The sequence below is a fragment of the Rhinatrema bivittatum genome, chromosome 11 (genome assembly GCF_901001135.1).
Source record: "Rhinatrema bivittatum chromosome 11, aRhiBiv1.1, whole genome shotgun sequence".
Taxonomy (NCBI): domain Eukaryota; kingdom Metazoa; phylum Chordata; class Amphibia; order Gymnophiona; family Rhinatrematidae; genus Rhinatrema; species Rhinatrema bivittatum.
The window spans coordinates 41,791,753-41,805,396 of NC_042625.1; positions in this window are offsets into that span (position 1 = coordinate 41,791,753).

Here is a 13,644-nt window from a genome sequence, read left to right on the forward strand (position 1 = left end):
CTGGTCAAGAGCAACAGTGGGGCAGGGTCTGAAGTCTGTACCCTTGAGCCCTCCATGGTGGAGTTACTAGGGATTATCATAAACTGCCTCGAGTCTCAGCCAGTCACCCCAATTACTTTACTAAGGCTGTCTATCTGTGCTGCCATACATGATCTTGATAATGTGCTGGCTCTCTTAAATCTTCAGTGTTATCTACATGGCACATGTCTGTTGGGCCACATGGCTACAACACTACACATTACTCTCTTAGCATGCCTGCACATGTGGAGAGCCCAATGGACCCTGAGGGCTGTGGCTTCAGGCCACTCAAGAGCTGTGGGACTGCACTTGAGTTACTCTGGACTCTGTCCCGTTGGTGGGAACTTTCTAATTTGGAATGGGGTGGTGGGTGGGGTTGGAGAACCTTCTGAATTCTGCAGGTTCAAATTATCCTAACACATGCATCCACCCTAGCCTGGGGAACCCATATGGATGGGCTCTGCCCAGGAATGCCTCTCTCAAATCGACTTCCTGGAGTTCTAGGCAATCAGATGTGTTGTAGGTCATCACACATTCATTGTTCAACAAAATGGTGTTGATCTAGTCAGACAATGCAGTGGCGATGTTCTACATGAACAAGGAGGGAGGAATAGACTCCAAACTCCTATGTCAAGAGGTGGTCCAACTATGGTCATAAGTTGTCTTCTGTGCGATGGTGCTCATGGCCATCTATTGGGCCACTTCACTGACTGGTATAGCAGACAGCTTGTCACTCCTTTTTAGGGCCTATGAATAGTCACTGGCCCAGGAGCTAGCGAACTGGTGCTTCCACCTCTGGGGAAGTCTAGAGGTGGATTTGTTCATGGCCCTTGGAGCAGAAGTTTCTCAGTTCTCCATTTATAGGAAAACCAGCAAACTATCTTGGGTACCTTTTGCTCTTTCTTATGACTAGAATCTCCTGTAATATCTTCCAGACTCACTGCTAGCAAAGACTGAAGCACAGAGAGGACAAAGGGACTAGATTCTTATAGTATCCACCCAGCATTGGCAAAGACTGGTCTGGTTTCCTGCTGGAGCTTTCCATGCAGAAACAGATCAGAATGGAGACTTTCTCAGATCTCATCATGCAAGCATGGGGCAGGTTGTGACATCCCTACCTTCAGGACCTGTTGCTCACAGCCTGATGGAGCTTATAACCCCTCGCTGTCTTGGAAGATGTCTTATAGCTTCCAGAAAGCCTTCACCCCTGAAAGACACTTCCACTAAAGTGGAAGAGGTTTTCTGTGTGGTGTGAACAAAAAGCCTTTAGAAGCTAGACTTTCTCCTGCTCAACCCAAAAACTGCTGGCCTATCTTCTACCTTTCTCTTGACATGTCTCAAGTGAGACTATAATAGCTAAAAACATATCTCAAGAAATGGAAAAGGGATCTGAATGAAATGGCATAAGTACTGGCATGTTCTATGCAAAGCACTGATAAGGCAAAGATAATTTGAAAAGAAGCTTGCTGTGGAAGCAAAAACTCATTTTTTAAGGTACATTTAAAGTAGAAAGTCTGGGTGGGAATCAGTTGAACCATGAGATGATCAAGGGATACTGAGGGATGACAAAGCCATTGCAAAGTGCCTAAATGAATTCTTTGTTTTGGTCTTCATTGAGGAAGAGGTAAGACTCATACCAGAAATATTTAAAGGTGATTAGTCAGCAGAACTGAAACAAATTTCTGTACCTGGAAGATGTAATAGGGCAAACTAAAGAGTGGCAAGTCACCTGGACCAGATGGTCTAAATGCCAGGGTGCTGAAAGAACTGAAAAAAGATACTGTGGACCTGCTATTACTAATCTGTAAATGAGCATTAAAATCATCGGTTACCTGAAGACTGGGGCGTTGCCAATTTTTAAAAAGGGATCAAGGACTAATCCAGGAAACTTGAGTCTGATTTCTGGGCTAGGCAAAATGCTAGAAACTATCATGAACAAAATAGGTAAACATGTAGATAGGCATTGTTGAATGGGATTTTTGTCAACATGGCTTTAGCTAACAGAACTCTTGCCTCTCATCTTCTACACTTTTTTGAAAGTGTAAATAACTGTGGATGAAGGTGACCCATTTGATTATAGTGGATGTGGATTTCTTAAAGCATTTGACAAAGTCCCTCTTGAGTGACTTTTTAGGAAATTAAAATGAGGGGATAGGGGGCAGTATCCTATTGTGCACTGGGAATTGGTTAAAAGAGAGAGCAGTAGGGCTAAATGGTAAAATGTCCCAATGGAGAGGGGTGAACACGTGTGTACCCCAGGGATCCATGCTGGAACTTTTAATATATTTATAAGTGACCTGGAAATGTGAATGAGTGACGTGAACACATTTGCTTATGCCACAGTTATTTGAAATGGTTAAATCACGAGAGGCCTGTGACAAATTGCAAGAGGACCTTGCAAAACTGGGAGACTGGGCATGCAAATAAAATTTAATGTGGATAAGTGTAAAATGAGTAATCCAAATTATAGCTACACCATGCAAGATTCCAAATTAGGAATCTCCATTCAGGAAAAGGATCTATCCATCATTGATAATACTTTGAAATCTTCTGCTCAGTGTGCTATGCAGCCAAGAAAAAAATTAGAATGTTAGGCATTATTAGAAAACTAATGGAAAATAAAAGGAATTTCATAGTGCCTCCATGGTGTGACCTCATCTTGAATATGGTGTGCAGTTCTAATAACCACATCTCAAAATAGAGTGGCATTGGAAAAGGTACAGAGAGGCAATCAAAATTATAAAGGGGATGAAAAGAGGTTTGATCCCTTTAGCTTGCAGAAGAGACAGCTGTGGGCCGATATGAAACTGGTCTATAAAATAAATGGAGAGGACTAAGTAACCAGTTTACTTTTTCAAAGAGTTGGTGACACAATGAAGTTTCTAGGCAATACATTTAATAACTAATAAAATATTTGTTTTACTGTGCATAATTAAACTCTAGAATTCATTGCCAGAGGATGTGATGAAAGCTATTTGTGTCTCTGTTTAAAAAAAATTTGGACAAGTTCCTGGAGGAAAAGTCCATAAACCATTATTAAAGCAGAGTTGCAGAAATCCACTTATCTCTGGGATTAGCAAAATGAAATTTAACTACCCCTTGGGATCCTGCCAGGTATTTGTGACCTGGATTGGCCACTGTTGGGGAAAAAGGATACTGAGCTTGATGGTTTTTTTGGTCGTCTGCAGTATGGCAAGTATTCTGTTGTTTAGACCAATTCCGTTAGGGTTCATGTGAGTGCCATTGGTGTTTATCATGGTGTAGAGAGTAAGCCCATCTCTATACATCTTATAGTTGTATGTTTCTCGGGAGGAGGTTTCAGTTGAAGCCTCCTGCTGTATCCTGGGACCTCGAGGTTTTAGCTTAGCTGATGAAAGCTCCCTTCAAGCCATTCTGCACTGACTCAGTTTTTTCATGATGGGGTTGTCTTACGTATGCACCTTTAAGTTTCTGCCGAAGGTGGTGTCTAAGTTCCATCTTGACAGTCCATTGTCCTGTCAACATTCTTTCCCATGCCTCATTTGCATCAAGGCAGTTAAGCCTTATACAGTTTAGACTGCTAGAGAGCCTTGGCCTTCTGTCTGGAATGGACAGAAGCCTATAGACAGTCCACCAGCTTTTTGATTCTTTTGACTAGAACAGGCTGGAGATCCACCAGCTTTTTGATTCTTTTGACTAGAACAGGCTGGAGATTGGTATTGCCAATCAGATGCTTTCCAGTTGACTAGCACATTGCATCTCCTCCTGTTATGCCGAAGAGGGATTGCAAATTGTGGGTAATTATAACCCATGTGGTATAATGTTCTTTCTGTTCAAGCCATGGCAGCATCTATGGCCCACTTGCAAACAATTCCCATGGAGATATGCAGAACTGCAATACCAAGTTCCATATACTCATTCGTGTCACATTATTGTTTGAATAGGGATGGCCAATACGACAGCAGGTTTGGTCAATCTGTCCTTAGGAACTTGTTTAAGGTTTAGAACCTAACTCTATTCCCACCTAGTGCCTGTTATTTCTCTAAAGGCTGCCCCTTCCTGTTACCAAAATGTTGTGCTTGTTGGCACCTGTTTTGTTGAACCCCTTTATTGTTTTTGGGGGGGGGAGGGGCTGCTATCCATGTCCTCTGAGAAAGTAGAGTTGTTTACCTGTAACAGGTGTTCTCAAAGGATAGCAGGATGTTAGTTCTCACAAGACCCACCTGCCTCCCATGGAGTTGGGTCTTACTTTGTGGGTTTTATTCTTTAATTCTGTATCATAAGACTGAAGGGGACCCCATGTGGTATAATGCATGCATAGAGAGACTCGGTCAAAGTTCTAGAAACTTTGACAAGTTTTCAATGCTGGGCTCCACTGGATGATGGCTATCATGTGTGAAGACCTTATGCTTTAACCCGTATCCTCTATTGTATTTTCTTGATTATCACCTCCTTTTACTTCCTTCCAGCTACATAAGCCTCCAAGTTCTTTCTCCTTGTTGAATGTAACTTTGCCTTATTCATCTCTATTGTTTAACTTACTTTAGTTATGAGCTAGTTATACCCTTGTTAAATGTAAACCGATCCGATATGGTTATTACTATGAAGGTCGGTATAAAAAAGTGTTAAATAAATAAGACTGACATCCTCCTGTACTTGGAGAACACCTGCTGCAGGTAGGCAACTCTGTTTTTAGAGGAAGTGATCTCTGTATCAAGCCAGAAAGTTTGACTTCTTTAGCCTATGTTTGTGTTTGGAAGATTCAAGGCCTGGTGTATGGAGGTGTGGATTTCCATATTTGAGGCTCCATGGCATCTATTCTTACAAAAGATTACAGAAGAGTTTAGCCCTTAATTCTCTCAAGGTTCAAATAACTGCACTTTCTTGTTAGAGGCAGGATTCCCTGGCTTTGGACCTGGATGTGGTACAGTTTTTGAAAGGTGTGAAACATTTGCATCAGATTAGGAAACTGGTTCCTCTGTGGAATCTGGTGTTAAAGGCTTTGTGTATGTATCTATTTGAACCAGTCAGAGACATCATTTGAAGGATCTTTTGACAGTTTTTTTTTTCTGGTTGTGAATTTTAAGAGTTGCAGGCTTTTTTGTGTAGAGATCCTTTTCTCAAAGTTGGGGGTCTCCATTTGTCCAATACTGTGGGTTTTTTCTTCTTTACATTTGGATCAATCTTATCACTGTGTTTACTAAGGAGGATGTTGGGGAGATACCAGTTCTGGAGAAGGTTTTCAGGGGTGATGAGTCAGACAAACTGAATGAAATCACTGTTAACCTGGAAGATGTAGTAGGCCAGATTGACAAACTAAAGAGTAGCAAATCACCTGGACCGGATGGTATGCATCATAGGGTGCTGAAGGAACGAAAAAATGAAATTTCTGATCTATTAGTTAAAACTTGTAACCTATCATTAAAATCATCCATTGTACCTGAAGACTGGAGGGTGGCCAATGTAACCCCAATATTTAAAAAAGGCTCCAGGGGTGATCCGGGTAACCATAGACCAGTGAGCTTGACTTCAGTGCTGGGAAAAATAGTAGAAGCTATTCTCAAGATCAAAATCGTAGAGCATATAGAAAGACATGATTTAATGGGACACAGTCAACATGGATTTACCCAAGGGAAGTCTTGCTTAACAAATCTTCATTTTTTTGAAGGGGTTAATAAACATGTGGATAAAGGTGAACCAGTAGATGTAGTGTATTTGGATTTTCAGAAGGCATTTGACAAAGTCCCTCATGAGAGGCTTCTACGAAAACTAAAAAGTCATGGGATAGGAGGCGATGTCCGTTCGTGGATTACAAACTGGTTAAAAGACAGGAAAGAGAGAGTAGGATTAAATGGTCAATTTTCTCAGTGGAAAAGGGTAAATAGTGGAGTGCCTCAGGAATCTGTAGTTGGACCGGTGCTTTTCAATCTATTAGATATGAGGCTTGACCGACGTGCTGCAAATGCGCAGTAGAGAGCAGCTCTACTGTGCATGTGCAGGTGAACACGTTGGTCAGAGCAGAGCGTCAGCTCTTTGAAACGTGGTGGCGAGGAAGGGAGGGACCTCCCCCGGAGATCTTCTGTTTGTGCCATCTGAAGGGGTTGTGAATGAGCTGAGAGGGGGAGTGACTGAGGGGAGGGGGGGTGAGTGACTGGGTGGAGGAAGGGAGACTAGAGGTGGGAGGGAAAATAGAGGGTGAGGGGAGAATGAGGGAGAGGGGGAAGGAAATGGACCGAAAATTTTTTTTTAATGTAGCCCGTTGTTATGGGCTTAATGGCTAGTATATATGTAAATGATCTGGAAAGGAATACGATGAGTGAGGTTATCAAATTTGCGGATGATACAAAATTATTCAGAATAGTTAAATCACAAGCAGACTGTGATACATTACAGGAGGACCTTGCAAGACTGGAAGATTGGGCATCCAAATGGCAGATGAAATTTAATGTGGACAAGTGCAAGGTGTTGCATATAGGGAAAAATAACCCTTGCTGTAGTTACACGATGTTAGGTTCCATATTGGGAGCTACCATCCAGGAAAGGGATCTGGGCATCATAGTGGATAGTACTTTGAAATCGTCGGCTCAGTGTGCTGCAGCAGTCAAAAAAGCAATAGAATGTTAAGAATTATTAGGAAGGGAATGGTTAATAGAATGGAAAATGTCTTGATGCCTCTGTATCGCTCTATGGTGAGACCGTGCCTTGAATACTGTGTACAATTCTGGTCGCCGCATCTCAAAAAAGATATAGTTGCGATGGAGAAGGTACAGAGAAGGGCAACCAAAATGATAAAAGGGGATGGAACAGCTTCCCTATGAGGAAAGGCTGAAGAGGTTAGGGCTGTTCAGCTTGGAGAAGAGACAGCTGAGGGGGGATATGATAGAGGTCTTTAAGATCATGAGAGGTCTTGAACGAGTAGATGTGACTCGGTTATTTACACTTTCGAATAATAGAAGGACTAGGGGGCATTCCATGAAGTTAGCAAGTATCACATTTAAGACTAATCGGAGAAAATTCTTTTTCACTCAACGCACAATAAAGCTCTGGAATTTGTTGCCAGAGGATGTGGTGTGGCTGGGTTCAAAAAAGGTTTGGATAAGTTCTTGGAGGAGATGTCCATTAATGGCTATTAATCAATTTTACTTAGGAATAGCCACTGCTATTAATTGCATCAGTAGCATGGGATCTTCTTAGTGTTTGGGTAATTGCCAGCTTCTTGTGACCTGGTTTTGGCCTCTGTTGGAAACAGGATGCTTGGGCTTGATGGACCCTTGGTCTGACCCAGCATGGCAATTTCTTATGTTCTTATGTCATTCAAAAAGTCAGTTTCTGAGGATCTCCATATACTGGAGTTTTGTAGAACACTCATGAGGTGTTTGAAGGGAACAAATGCCTTTCAAAGGTTAGACTGCTTTTTATACAGGAAAGATGAGAAGGCATCTAAAGCATCTGTTCCTTTTTTGTACATTTGTAAGGGTTAGATGGTGCTGGAGGGTCTCAGGGGCCACTCAGCTCGATGTCAGGTGGCTTCTTGGGCCATGTGTCGGCTGGTGTCACCATAAGATATCTGTAAGGTAGCAGCTTGGATGCCTTTGCACATTTTTCCAAGCATTTTAAGCTTCAGAGGCAGAGGCTTTTAGAACAGATATTTTGAGAGCAGGTCTTCCAGAATCCCTCTCGCTATAAGTTTAGCTGGATACATACTATGTGTCTGGACTGGTCTGATACACGATAAGGAAGGAGAAACTGGTCCTTACCAGCTGACTTTTCATTCTTTATCAGACCAGGCTAGAGTCCTGCCTGATTAGACTAGACTGTTTAGCTGTATATATGATTCAGAGAGGAAAATTTATTTAAATATTTTTCAGCTTCTCAGTTGAAGGAAGTCTAGCATGGTTTTGAGTTCACCAAGGAGTTTAGCTGGATTGGTTGTTTAGCTTTGACACAGAAATACTAAGGAACTGCAGGTGGCGCAGTCCTAAGAGGTTGATACAGTAAAGCTTTATTGCAGGGCTTCCCAAACCTATCCTCAGGCTCTCACACCTCTGGGGTCTGCAGGACTGGTTGGGGAAGCCTTTTTTTTATTGTCTCAATCTTTTGGTAGGGGAGAAAAACTTGTCTGGACTGGTCTGTTAGGACCCAAGGGAAAGAAAATTAGGTAACAACCTAATCTCCTTATCTGAAAAGTATGGTGGTAGGCATTGACCTGTCAACCATTTGTTGCCAACTTGTGCTGGATACTTTTTCACATTGTTACAAGATAGATTTTCAACTGAAAATCTAATATTAATGTTACCAGAAGATCAAGGTTGACTTGTCTACTTTAATCTAAATTGGACCATGCATGTACACATTATCCTCTCCCTTTTACCTGTACAACCCAAGTAGTCCAAGCTGGTATACAGACTAGAGAGGAAACCTTGGCTTGTATAGCTGTTATTGTGGCAGGTCCTGCTAATGATTCACTGTTCCCTTCTGGCACCAAGAGCATGGTGTGACTACTGCAGGCCTGAGAGGGGATTTGAATGTTCTGTTGATGTTGAAATAAGTACTTCCTTTGCTTTCTGCTACACAGCCCCAAACTAATGGGTTCAATGCCTTTCTCACCTGCTGGAGGCAGAGGTTTTGCTTTTTATTCCCATAACATCACTAGCATACATGTGCCGCTTAGTACCCAAGTAGGCTAGTATTCTCTGCCTCCAGCTGATGGGAAATTTCTAATGGAGGAGCAGTTTGCATGTTAAATTATTGGCCTTTGAATTTATGAGCAAAGAGTAAACTCCAGGATTAAAAGCCTGACCATGGACCTGCCTGAGTTGAGTAGTGACCTACAATATAAAATCTTCCAACTCATTTTAGGGTAGTTTGGTTGACTGTAACTTAGTCTGATAAAGGTGGAGAGGGAGAATCCTTGCCAGATTGATTGGTTATTCATATTTTACTGTAAGCTTTTTTTTTTTTATCTGTTTAACTTATTTTCCAAAAAGAAAAGACACTTTCAAGTTAAGGAAATATTTAATAATCCGATTCGGAGAGTTCTTCAGTAATTTCAACTTTAGCTCTTGTTTGAACTGCAAGTTTACTTTTGAATGGCTGAATAAAGAGACACTTGTGCAGTGTGGGGCAGCAAAAAGATGCAGACAGTACAGTACAGCTTCTCTCACTGTGGGGGTAAAGAAGAATACTAAAAAGAAAACAAACTTGAAATCATCAGCGCCTAGAAGTAGCTGAAAAAGGTTAGTAAATTTTTGAGATGCCTACCTTGTATCAACATGTTTACTGGATAACAGTGGAATGGCAGCCATCTGCTCTGCACAGCTGTATTTCTCCAAAGAGCAGCACCCTCCCACTTTAACTTGAGGCAAAAAAATCAAAATAGCTTAATCTGTGCATATTTCAGCCCTAATACTAGTACATTTTCCTCTGACTTTTTAAAACATCAATCCTTTATTGTACTAAATAAACATGAGGAATCCAATGCCTCGGGCAGTTTCATACATAAGGCAGAACTGTAGGGAGTAACAGAGGAGACTAATTGTTTCCATGGGTGGAGAAGAATCTTCAACAGATCTCTACCCTTCATATTGCAGGAAAATTTAATAGGCAGGCTCACCTTAGATCCCAGCATGTAGGAGCTGGTCAAACAGCCTATGTGAGGACAGTGGGGGGGGGGGGGGGGGGGGGAGAGAAGGAAGGAGAGGAGGAGTAGCCTTGTGGTTAAGAGTAGTAGGCTACAAACCAGGAAATCAAGTGTTCAAACCTTGGACAAGTCACTTCACCCTCCATTGCCTTAGGTACAAACTTAGTTTGTGTGCCAAAGAGAATAGGGAAATATTTAAGTACCTGACTGCAATCTGCTTTGAAGTGCCTGAAAAGCAGAATATACATATATAAAATCAAAACAAAAAAGCAAGGAATAGATGCAGCCATGACCAAACTGAATTTTGTTTCCACCATGGCCTTTGATTGGATGCACCATAAGAAAAATAGAGAAGTCTCAAGTTCTAGCAGCTCTAGATTGGGAAAGAAGGCCTTAGTATGTGGATGTTCAAAAGTTAAGTTCAACCCTGAGATTTCCAGAGGCCCAATAGTAATATAGGACCCATTTTCATGCTCTTATAGCATGGCTTTTGAGAGGTCGGCTGGAAAAGAAGGTACTCTTTAGGAGTAATCTCATCTCTTAAGAATTCAGCATTTTCCTATCATGTAGCCAGTTGGACTCAGGACCGATGGGTTTATGCTCCCCTGCCAGCAGAGAGAGACTGAGTCAGGTTTGAAAGCTGACGTCACTCTAGATATACCCCTGCAGTGACCTCAGCCCTTTAGTATTTCTCTGTCTCCAGCAGATGCAGACATGATTTCCCTGTGGGGATTGCTGTACCTTTTTGAAGAAGAAATTCTACTTTTAAATTGGAGAAAAGATTGAGCCCCACTCTCCTGCGGCGATACCTAAAGGTCCCTCCCCCAGTAGAGAATTCCTGAGGTGATTTCCGAGATCTTTCAGAGGTGTGTCTTGGTCTGGTAGCCAGATCCCAGTGTGGACTTTGCTGCTGAAGTAGCTGAAAGGCAGCAGGTGCAGGAAGCTGAGCGCAGTGGTGACAGCCAAAGGCCTCTCTCCTGCAGCTGGAGACCATCTCTGTACTGGGAGAGTAAGTACTGAGCCCAGGTAAGTAAAAAAAAAAAAAAAAAAGATTTTCTAGCGTGTAGCAGATGGATTCAGGACCAATGGGTATAGTGTACTCCTGATAGCAGTTGGAGACAGATCAGATTTCAATCTGACGTCAGCCCCTAGTACATATACCCCTGCAGGAAGTGCAGCTCTTCAGTATTTTCCATCTCCATAGCAGTTAGGGACTATCTGCATGCTCTCACAGCGTTAGAACCAAATCAACAAAGAAAACCCAAATTTGAAGAAAATCCTACCTCTGAAGACGAGCCCTGCTCTCCTGCGGTGATACCCTCGGGTCCCTCCCCCCAGTTGAGATTTCCCGAGGTGATTTCTGTGGTCTCTCGGAGGTGAGCTTTGGTCCGGCGGCCGAATCGCGGCAAGGACCTAGCCCCCGATCCCAGGCGCGGCTGAGAGGCAGTGAAGGTATTTGCCCTCTCCCCCCGCAGCCTTAGACCGCCCGGAATGAAACTGGGAAGTGCCGAAGACAAGGTAAGGTAGAAATCTTCAGCGTTGACTCCGGTCTCCGAGGTTCGAGGAGTTGCACAGGTCGCTGGCCGGGACCAGTGCCACCGGGTTGATCTGCCCTAGCAGGGCTTGACCCCGGTTAGTTCCAAGGGTCTACCCACGTGGAGACCCTCCGAGGTGGTCGCCATATTGCCCGCGTGGTCGCCGTCGCCATTTTGGCCCTATTCGCCGCTCCGTTTGTTGACCGAGCGCTCAAGTCTAGCTAGGCGCACAAGTTACATGTGCGCATAAAGTTACACGTACATAATCCTTGTGCGCACAAAGTTACACGCACAAGGGCCGTGTGCATAAGATATATGCGCGTCGCACGCCTACCAGGCTAAGCGCATAACCACGACTTTGGACGCACAACTGCGCGCACAATCCGCACGCACATCTTAGACGCGCCGGAGCGCATAAGAGTTTACGCGCCGATAGCCATGGCACCACCGGAAACAGATAAAGGCTCAAGGCCTCTGCCCAGCATGCCATATCAGAGCCACACAAAGTGAGGAGGCCAATGCCCTGTGCGCTCACTGCGAGGAAGCCCTGGGAGATCCAGCCCAGAGCCAATCCCACCCAGGGCCGAGTAATAGCTCCTCAGTGGGTACCCCGGATCTAGTAAATCCCAGCAGGACCCCCCACAGACGGGGACCCCCAGGGAATCAACGCCCCTTAGCTTGGATCCAGCGTCTTATCTCATGGGTGGAGTTCTTCAAAGGGCTACACACCTTTGTTCACATGCAAACGGAACCTCCGGCTGATCAGCCACATCTTCCGCCAGAAGTCCTGTATGCACCAGGCCCCTCGAAGCCTAGACAAAGGTTTCCACCGCCCAGAAGCCCCACTTATGGGGATACGGAAAATCTGAAGAGGAAGCAGAGCCCCTAGAAGAGGGGGGAACTCCCCCTGGGGACAGAGCCCCACCGAACCATGAGACGCTTCTTCACCAAGGACGAGCTCCCTGACCTGGTCACCCACAGTCTGAAGGAGCTCGCTATCCCGGGTGCAGGTGCTTCAGGGGAGCCTAAGCCAAATCCCCTGCTAGAGGGCCTCCGACAGACCTCCCGCCATTTCCCTCTGTTACAAGCCGTCCAGCAGCTAATTGACCTGGAATGGAGTGCTCCAGAGTCCACATTCAAAGGGGGACAAGCCATGGCTGCCATGTACCCCCTGGACTCTGTGACCAAAGACCTTCTGACATGTCCAAGAATGGATGTCATGGTCTGCGCGGTCTTGAAGCGCACTACTATCCCAGTGGAGGGAGGAGCAGCGCTCAAAAATGCTCATGACCGGTGCCTGGAATCCATCCTTAAACAGTCTTTTGATGTAGCCGCTATGTCCCTACAAATAGCGGCCTGCTGCACCGTAGTGACACGTGCCTGCTTATCTCAGACCAGGAGCAACACCCCGGGAGAGGCCATGGAACCAGCAGTATCATTCCTTGCGAACGCTGCTTCCGATCTGATGCGCACAGCGGCCAGAGGAGTGTCCTCTGTGGTGGCGGCCAGGAGACAACTCTGGCTCAGAAGCTGGTTGGCCGACGCATCTTCCAAAACTCGCCTCACAAGGATGCCCTTCAAAGGATCCCTCCTGTTCGGCAGCGAGCTAGAGAAACTGGCCAACAAATGGGCGAGTCCCCATTGCCGCGCCTACCGGAGGACAGGACTAGGAGAAACCAGCGACCCTTTCCCCGGTCCTCCAGGGGCAGAAGTTCACAGCGTTTCAATCCATACGGAAGCAACTATCAAGTGCCCCACCCGGCAGGCAGGAACCAGTCCTTTCGGAACAAGCACAACAAGAGGGGAACCAGCTCGGGTACAGGCCCCAGCCGTACCCTACAATGAGATTCAGCCGACCCGTCCAAGGGAAGAAGCCATAGGGGGTATACTAGCCCTATTCTACCACAGGTGGGTCGAGATAATTTCGGACAAGTGGGTCCTAGCCATCATTTGGGAGGGGTACTACCTGGATTTCCTGTGAACCCAGGGGACTAGTACTGATAGTGGCCCCGGACTGGCCAAGAAGACCGTGGTACGCAGACATGAGAAGACTACTGGCAGAGAACTCCCTGCCACTGCCTCCACACAGAGACCTGCTTCAACAAGGACCAATCCTCCACGAGGATCCAGCTCAATTCTCTCTTGTGGCCTGGTCATTGAGAGGGCTCGCCTGAGAAAGTGGATACTCGGGGGCTGTAATCGACACCCTACTCTGAGCACGCAAGTTCTCCACATCCTTAACGTACATAAGGATTTGGAGAGTATTTGAAGCCTGGTGTGAAGGCCACGACATCAAGCCACGCTCAATTAAAGTTCCCGTGATCCTGGAATTCTTACAGAACGGGCTACAGAAGGGGCTGTCCCTCAATTCCATCAAGGTACAGGTGGCCGCATTGTCATGCTATGGCTCCAAGAGTGAGGGCGACAGCATAGCCTCTCACCCGGACGTGTCACGTTTCCTGAAAGGAGTCA